This window comes from Amborella trichopoda, chromosome 5, assembly GCF_054954075.1.
Source record: "Amborella trichopoda isolate Santa Cruz 75 chromosome 5, AtrichopodaSantaCruz75HAP2 v2.0, whole genome shotgun sequence".
Taxonomy (NCBI): Eukaryota; Viridiplantae; Streptophyta; class Magnoliopsida; order Amborellales; family Amborellaceae; genus Amborella; species Amborella trichopoda.
Window position 1 is genome coordinate 3,744,124 of NC_142340.1, and position 9,060 is coordinate 3,753,183.

A 9,060-nucleotide genomic window follows, 5' to 3' on the forward strand; every position below is an offset into this window, starting at 1 on the left:
TGAAAATTAACTATACAATTACTTTTTCAGTAGATTAGACCTCCACTGATCAAATTTCTATCTCCATTAGGTGGATAAATTGTAAAGTCCATCGCTTTTTAAGAAATTTTTTAAATTTCTCAATATATTCAATGCTTTAAAAGGCTTTTAAAATTTTTTGAAGATCTCCTGTATGACTACATGAGGTAAAATTGTTTAGTTGTTCCAGCATCGTGGTCCAACAGTCGGACATGAAAACCACAAGCCTATTGATAGATGATCTTAAAACCATTGTAACTTTTCTCAATATCTTTTATACAGGGATGAGAAATGGATATTTGCAAGTTACCTGTCTAGGTTATCTTGTAGAAAGATTGATCTATCTTAGCTTTCTTGTCATTTCGTATGCATCCTTTCTCATTATTTTAGTTTTGAAACTGGTTCGAACCTTTCATAGAAGGTATCAGTCATTTATCTCTATCGATGGTGGGAGCTACATGATAATAGGTCACCCCACTTACGAGCATTTAGATTAAGATGATCAATCGTATTTGTTTTATTATAGGGTGTAAGCGAAATTGGAGTATATTCATGTGGATGCACGTCCTAGGCTTCAAAAGCTTGTCTATATCCATTACAATTTGAACCTCCAAATGTAACAGTTGAGGGAGGAAGCTGAAGACCACGACCCCATCAACCTATATCTCATCCTTCTTAGGTATCCAGCTTAGGAGTGGTTGGCGGAAGCAAAAAAGCCAACATTTGATAAGATGACATTTCTAGAAGCGGCAGACCCCTTGGGCAATGAGGAATGATTAGAAGGCATGAACGATTAATTATAACCCGGATCCTTTTATTACACATTTCAAAATTCTTGTGAATCGATCCCAAGTTAAAGAAAGAAATATTCATTGATTGAATCAATCACTCCAGAGTCGGCAAAGAGGAGGAGGTGAACAACCATGGACGAGCCTACAATGTGAGAAGCTAGGAGATGCATGATAAAATGTGCCAATAGATATAGAGGGAGATAGAGGAGGATGGTGATGATGTTGATTCTAAGGCTACCAAAACATATCGGTATAGATGCAGGGATCATGGGGTTGAGGCCTAGAAATAGCAAGGCGGAGGCAAACAAGAGAGTAGGATAATCTCAAGGATTTTGAATTAGGAGCATGGTATACCATGCCATACACCAATCACAATGGATGAGAAAGATATATTAGTCTAGTTCCCTAAATTTCAACCCTCCGCTAGGGCTGGGAATTTTCCTAATTTGGATCGGAAATTTGAATTTCGGATCCTATTTGGATCCAGGAATGGATCCAAAATTTAGATCTGGATTTGGATCCAAATTTTGGATCCGAATAGGTATTCAAATTGGATCCAGGTATAGGTGGATCCAGCCTTGATCCGACTTGATTTTTAAAATAATATATATTATATATTATATATTTATTAATTTATATATAATATATATAATTTTTTTAACTTTTAAAAGACCTAATGTGGATCCCATGTGTAGTTATTTTATCCGGATCTCATGTATAGTTTTTGGATCTAGATCCAAATGCAAATCTTTTGGATCCAATTAGATTCGGATATGAATCCAGATCTCATATATCCTTTTTGGATCCGAATCCAAATCGAGCTGGATCCATACCTGAACCGAAAAATTCTGCCCTCCCTCTAGACTCATTCCTCAACCAATTCGTTTATTATATTTTTAATATGGAAAAAGTTGATATAAGGTGTCAACCTTATACAAGTAAGGTACACCCAAAAATTCCACAATATTTTTTTCCTATCATGTAAAACCCTCAAATTGATCATCTTGGCCTCGAGATTCATAGATATGAAAAACAAAAGATGATTTTTAGTCCTAAAAATAGTTCATCTTCTAACACATTAACTGGACCATCCATTTTCAAGATTTTCAAGTGTTTATAGACCAATTATGAGTATCACATGGGTATTTTGATAGTTCATATCATATGGGTATTTTGATAAGCGATTGTATACTGTGAGACCAATTATCTTTATTATGAGGAGGTCACAATTGCTACTAGGCTACAAGCTATTAGATGGCTTGAGTGTGTCATAAAGTTAGATTTTTTTTTGTTGAAATTTGAGTCTAGTTAATGACACACTTATAACAAAACTATTTGAAGTAAGATGGACGACATTGATTGTGACCTCATTATATTAAAAATAAATAAAAAAAATTATAAAAATCCTCCAAAAAAATTTTCCATCATTTTACCCCCCTTCAAATGTTTTATTACTAACTTTTTTAAAACTTATATTTTCTAACAAATAACCTCCCACCTACCCAAAGTTCTAAACCATCCCTATTTTGCCCCTTCTTCTCATCTCTCTTGCCTTTACCAATCACCTTTTCCCATTTACTCTCAGGTTCTATCTTTACAATTCTCTCTTCACCACATTTTCTGCTTTCGCTCCCTCTCTCTCTTCACTGACAACCATGCATCGTCTTCATCTAAGAGCTCTCTTCATCGCCTCTTCCAAGCAGGCACCATCTTCCACGGGCTCTCTGTCTTCATTGTGTTGGTCAAGTTTTCCCTGTGGTGCTCTCTTTGTCTTCACGATTTACCCTCAAACATGTTCCCTCAAACCAGGCGAATTTGTGGAGCTCGATTTTAGCCCTAAATCAGCCCACATGTATGAAGCTGAGAAATAAAAAATTGAATGTGGAGCTCGATTTTAGGGCTTGAAATTGTTTTCTTTTGTATAAAAAATTGAATGTGGTATATTTAGGGCTTGAATGTTTTTTATAGTTGTAATTTTTTGTTTGAATCTATTTTCTTTTGTATAAAAAATTGAATGTGGTACATTTAGGGCTTGAATGTTTTTTATAGTTGTAAATTTTTATCTGAAACTGTTTGTTTTTTATAAAAAATTGAATGTTGTATATGTAGGGCTTAAATGTTTTTTGGTAGTTGTAAATTTTTGTTTGAAACTATTTCTTTTGTATAAAAAATTTAATGTAGTATATTTAGGGCTTGAATGTTATTTGTAGTTGTAAAATTTTGTTTGAAAATATTTTCTTTTGTATTAAAAAAATTAATTTAGGGCTAGGGCTTGAATGTTATTGATAGACGTAAATTTTTGTTTGAAAATATATATATATTTTTTTTGTATTAAAAATTGAATGTGGTATATTTAGGGCTTGAATGTTATTGATGTAAATTTTTGTTTGAAACTATTTTTTTTTTATATAAAAAATTGAATGTGGTATATTTAGGGCATGAATGTTATTGATAGTTGTAATTTTTTGTTTAAAACTGTTTACTTTTGTATAAAAAATTGAATGCGGTATCTTTAGGGCTTGAATGTGTCATCTTTGCAAAGATGTTACTCATTGTGAAGTTATCTGTACAAAAAATTGACTAGAGGAGAGAGCCTGTTACAGAGAGAATGTTGAGATTATAGAGTTGCCATTTTTACAAAAAAATAATGAAAAAAAGATAAAATCAGAGCGATTCTTTATTCTCTATTGGCTGAAATTGTGTTGGTTTTGTTGTCAATTATTATATGAATAATCCATCATATTATTCTTGTTAACTTTAGTTCATTAAAAAATAAAATTATGTGTAGCTCTTGTTATTTGTAGGTTATATACTCCCAACAATATGCATACCTCCTATTAAAATTTAATTGTAGCTCTTTGAAAAAAATCTAATAGCTTGCTAAACTTCCTCAAGTTTAAGGCTGTTTTTAAGATGTTGTAATGCAATGTATAGAGTGTAAAGTTTTACAAATATTGTGTAGGACAAAAGAAAATGGGTGATAACATATTGGGTTATTGTATTTATGGTAGAGAACTCCAAACAAGTGTCGATAGGACTTTTGATTATATTGGTGGTAATGCATGTACATTTACGATTGACAGTAGTACTAGGTTAGATGACATGCGAAAATACGTAGTAGAGCAGTTCTCACTTGACATCCACTTAATATCTTTAAGATACTTTGTCCCTAGAAATAAAAGATTTATTGTGAATCTATACAATGATGACGATATTATTAGGATGTTAAACGTCCATGAAGATAAGAATGAAGTACTTGTCTATGTATTTGATGGAAGTGAACGTAGGGATAGAAGTACTTCACATAATACTATGACAGTCGAAGAGGTTAGACCCCCACAATCCTCTAATGTTTTAGTCTCAGTCTCTGAACAACGCATTGCATCAAGGTTGCTTAGTACATGAGAGAATGCACTTTTCTGGGATAGGACAACAGTTTAAATTTTTAGAAGATTTTCGAGAAGTCCTTAACAAGTTTGCTATAGCAAACCATTTCACATATCGTTTTATAAAAAATGAGGCCTGTCGCGTAAAGGCAAAATGGAAGAGTGAAGGATGCAAATGGGAGATATATGCTGGGAAGCTTGGCAAGACGAATGTTTTCATAATCAAAACATGGATAAGAGATCACTCATGCAATATTAGGACAAACAGTGATGTACAGAGAAGAGCTTCACAAAAATTTATTGCATCATTAATTAAAGATAAATTAAGTGACACTACACATTACAAGGCTAGAGAAATCATAAGTGATTTGTCTTGAGATTATGGGTTAGAATTACCCTATTGGAAGGCTTGACGATAAAAAGAAACGGTCATAAATGACATACATGGTTCGCAAAGGAGGCATACAACCAATTAACAGTATATGTAAACTGTGTGATGGAGACAAATACTGATAGTTATGCAACAGGACATGTATGGCCAAGTGATAGATTTCGTCGATTGTTCTTAAGTTTTTATGGGTCAATACATGGCTTCAAAAATAGATATCGTCCACGTATATTTCTCGATGGAACATCATTGAAGGCACGGTACCTTGGGACTCTACTTGCTGTCAATTCACTCGATGGGGAAAGGAAAATGTTTCCTATTACATTCGCAATTGTGGATACCGAAAATACAGATAACTGGTTATAATTATGGAATCGTTAAAGGTTACTATTGCGACGGATCGTGAAATTACTTTTTTATCAGATAGACATCCTAGTCTAGTTGATATTATTTATCAAGTCTTTGAGAATGTCCATCATGCCTTCTGTGAACGTCATTTAGAGGAGAATTTCAAGAAAGAAGCAAAACACATACCTAATGATGTTAAGAAGGCAATTGTATGTACCTTTATTAGTGCATGTAGAGCATATAGTCAGCAAGAGTATTTTGATAAGATGATGGAAATTAGATTACTTTCTGAGGACACATTCCAGTGGTTCATGGAAGCCTCACCAAACCATTGGGCCACATCACAATTCAAGAGTAATCGATATGACAAAGTAACAGCTAATGTGGCTGAGTCATATAACAAATGGATTCTAGAAACATGAGATATGCCAATTCTCCAATGCGTTGACTTGATTAGGAGACAAATCATGGAATTAATGGCCACTCGCAGCTTGAAAGCTAAAACTTGGACTACAACACTTACCCCAAAAGCACAAAACGAACTAAAAAATGTCATTCCGTGAGAGTCAATGTGGCATCAAATGGAGCAGTTTATGAAGCTAGGGGTAATCACATAAATTACAAGGTAAATATTATTACAAGAGAATGTGAATGTCGGGGTTGGCAAATAACAGGTTTGCCTTGCAAGCATGCTTGTAAAGCCCCTCAAGTAATAAATAAGGATCATGTTGACTATTGTCAAGAATATTTCACAATTGCAAAATTTCGTGAAACATATTCCGTAGCTATCATGCCAGTTACCATGATCGACTTGTCTAGGCATAGTTTATGTGGACAGCTTTGTCCAAAGGGAGTAAGAGTACTTCCACCTCATTCAAGGCGTCCCCCTGGTTGATCTAAAAAGAAGCGCATCGAGTCACATGAAGTACCAGTGCGACCTATTCACTGTAGTGGGTACAACAAAACTGGTCATAACATGGCAACTTGTAAAGCACCCACTTGAAGGCATAAACTTTATTTATATTTTCTTTTCTTTTTTATTTGATTGATGTTATTTTACTTGTAGTTGTGTTTATTTTGGTTAAAAAAACATATTTTACTTATATTTCCTTTTTACTTGTAATATGTTTATTTTTTATTAAAGAAGCATACTTTCTCTTTACCAATTTATATGTTGTGCACATGTAAACTCTGATAATATAAATAGATAATAGTGATGCAAGACCCAGAACCATCAAGTGGAGCAAGGGGCCCATCCACTTCCTCCAATCAAATGGGAAAGGTATGATATTAGTTCATGATATAAATTAATTAGACAATTATTATATTGTTAATAAATATTGACATATTTTATTGAATCCATTTCAAAAGAAAAACAACTTTCGTATTAATGAATCCACTAAGACCCTGAGAAAATAGGTGCTGGTTCCACGACATGTAGCTTTGGTTGAAAAAACCAATTTGATCTCCTTGAAAAACATAGGGGTCACACATATCGATTGTAGTCTACTGAAGGCCTTTATTAGAAAGTGTTGCTAGGTGACTAATACCGTACGGTTAACTGTTGGTGAGATGACTCCAACCATATACGATGTGTGGCACATATTACGAATACCTGTGACAGGCGAGCCTGTAACAGCCATAAGACCTAAAGACTACAGGGCTTTCATCATGAAGGTTTTGGGAGATTGCCCTACTGGTAATAAGTTGAACCGACTTAAACATACTTGGTTGAGGGAGAAATTTGAACAACTACCAAAAAACCCTACCAAATTAAAATTGCTTCAACACACTAGAGCTTATCTCCTGTATTTAGGCGGCACAACTACATTTGTTGATGCATCTCAAAGATCGACACTGACACGTTACCTGTAATTGTTCTGAGATCTCGATGAGGCAGGAAAGTATGCATGGGGTGCAGCAGCGCTTGCATTCTTGTATTGTTCCTTATCTAAGGTTGTGGACGGGGATATACACATTTTAGTGGGTCAACAACACTACTACAGGTAACTTGTGGTGTTGTTTATTGCTATATTTTTACATTGTAGCTATTTCTAGCTATTGTTCATTACTATATTTTTACATTGTAGCTATTTCTTTTGCAATATTGGATCTATGAGCATTTTTCAGCTCTAGGCAGTAAGCCTACAACTATCACTACAGAAATGCCTAGAGCTTGCAAATGGAAGAAACAACCACGTAGGAAAGACCCACTAATATCATTTGATGACATCTCATGTGGCATGGTTTGTTATTTGCTAGTCTGTATATATATGTAATTGTAGATAAATACAAATACAAATAAGTTATAACTATGTTTTGCTCTTGTGTAGGTGACTTGACAATCATATGAGGAGTACAATCCACGAGATACACGAAGTAAAGAAAATGCGTTGTGTCGATCATCAGATATGTTTCAACATTGCAGAGTTCTATATGCCTGATCGTGTATTGCGACAATTTGGGATGATACAAGCGATTCCTATTGGGCCACCCAAGTGGGATAGGAAGGAAAAGGCCGGCTTGCATCCCACAAGTTGGATTGACGAGTTGAGTGTGGAGATAAGCGACTGACATCAACAAGAACTCAACATTGTTAGGGCAGACGTGGATAAATATGGTGGAATGCCTACAAATAAATATATGAGCTGGTACAACATGTTCACCCATAGATATGAAAATAATCCAATGTGCCCCCCCTCACAGTCGCACTCAAGTTATAGAAATACTCCCATGTGCCCCCCCTCGTAGTCGTAATCCCAATTATCACCCTCATAGGGCATCAATCCGAGAGGACATTGGTATATTATATACTTTGTGTATTTTCTTTTTTATTGACTTAATATGCATTCAAAATAATTCTAATTTTGTTTTTCATTGTCTACCTGTAGCGATTAACCTGTATAGGGATGCTACAACTTGCACTTAGGGGTGAAGTATTGACAGGTGAATCAAGGCATTACGTACGAGCGGCACATGATTTGCTATTGTAAAATACTCCCATGGAAACAAATGACGAGGAGAGGGTGGAGGGAGATGGTGGAAATGAGCGCGAAGAGAGAGATGGTGGAGATGATGAAAGTGATAGCGAGGAGAGAGATGAGGAAAAAGAGTTTGAGGAGGAAGATGAGGAAAGCGAGACTAAGGAGGGAGATGATGAAAGTGACATTGACGAGGGAGATGAACTGAGAACAAAAAACATAAATGACAAAAGCAGAAGCCTTCAAATTCAAGTTCTGCCAGCCTTACAGGGGGAATCAAGGAGGCGTACAAGATCACAAAGAGATGGAGATGTCCAGGCAAATGTAAAAGGAAATGGTATTACAAACTGGGCAAAAAAATGGTTGAGGCGAAGAAAGTGATTCAGTTGTATCTTTCAATTAATATGTATTTTTGTACTTTGAAGTAGCTAGCTAATGAAGTGTCTCATTGTAATAGTTTTTGTCTTTGAAGCTACTTTATCAAGTAGCTAGCTAATGAAATGTCCCCTTATATATATATATATATATATATCCTCGTTGGCTCTTGGGATGATTCTACTCTTGTTGCTGAGAGCTTCTCTGGGTTTGAAACTGCTGTTGATTTTTCTGCAGTGAGGAAACAAATTCGAGATTCGAACGAGATGTCAACATTAGAATCTTAGGTCTTTTGCCAAGACAGTGATGTTTGAAAGAGAAGGAATTTGAAACCTTTGTGAGCATTGCAGAAAGGGTATGCTCTGTATAATGTATGATTTCTTTGTTTCCATCTCATAACAAATTCTTCAAATATTTGCATCAAAGAGAGGAAATGTAGCATCTGTCACTTTCATGCTTTCATTTGATCTTAAATTTGGGTAAACCTTAATTCTCTCCATAGGCTCTCAGCACTCGGTTTCCGTGCAATTTCCCTTTGTCTTTGATGCACCTTTATATTTACAATGCTGATGATATGTCTCAGCATCAAATGACAATGTAAAAAGGTACTGCTTCACTTAGGAAGTTGTATATTCCTACAGTTGGACATTCATTGAAATCACAGGGGCAGTCCGGTGATATATTTGGGCGCTCCGGCGATAATGAGGAGCAGTCCGACACCTTAAAGGCACGGTTCGACGATCACTAGTAGTAGGTCGACACTTAATGGGGGC